Consider the following 577-nt stretch of genomic DNA (forward strand, 5'->3'; position numbering starts at 1 on the left):
AGTGTTTGACATGCCAGATACATCACTTTTACAAACGTTACACATTTCATGAAATGCTAGTAATATGAAGAGGTTACGAAGGAAACAAAGAGAATACATCAACAAGCTATCATCCTCGAAGCTAGAGGGCAAGAACCTTTCAGAGACAACGTTTCTTAATAATCGTTGGCAACGCTTATAACTTTACCAGGAATTAGCACTTACCTTATTACTATCAAGACAGTCTGGTTCTTAACGTTGGAATTCTCTTGATGCACGGTAATTTGCAATTTCTGTGAAGAGGGGTGTGTGAGGTCGAACCGATTATTGACAAACACAAGGTAAAAACATGGCCGATTTTAGCGTTCAATTTGAAATGAAATTCTTTTCTCTGGGGTCATCATATAATGTTTAAAATTAAAATATAATATCTGTTGTTGTTCTTACTATTAAAATTAATTTATTATTGAGTATTTAGTTGTAGTAACATGTACTGTACTACCAACATAGAAAATTCACAAAGGGATGACTATAGCTTATAGCGATAGTACCCTGTCATTTTTCAAACTTTGTGTTTTCAAAGAAAACCACGTTTTTT

The sequence above is a fragment of the Oratosquilla oratoria genome, chromosome 7, assembly GCF_046742065.1.
Source record: "Oratosquilla oratoria isolate Oo_2021 chromosome 7, ASM4674206v1, whole genome shotgun sequence".
In the NCBI taxonomy this organism is placed as follows: domain Eukaryota; kingdom Metazoa; phylum Arthropoda; class Malacostraca; order Stomatopoda; family Squillidae; genus Oratosquilla; species Oratosquilla oratoria.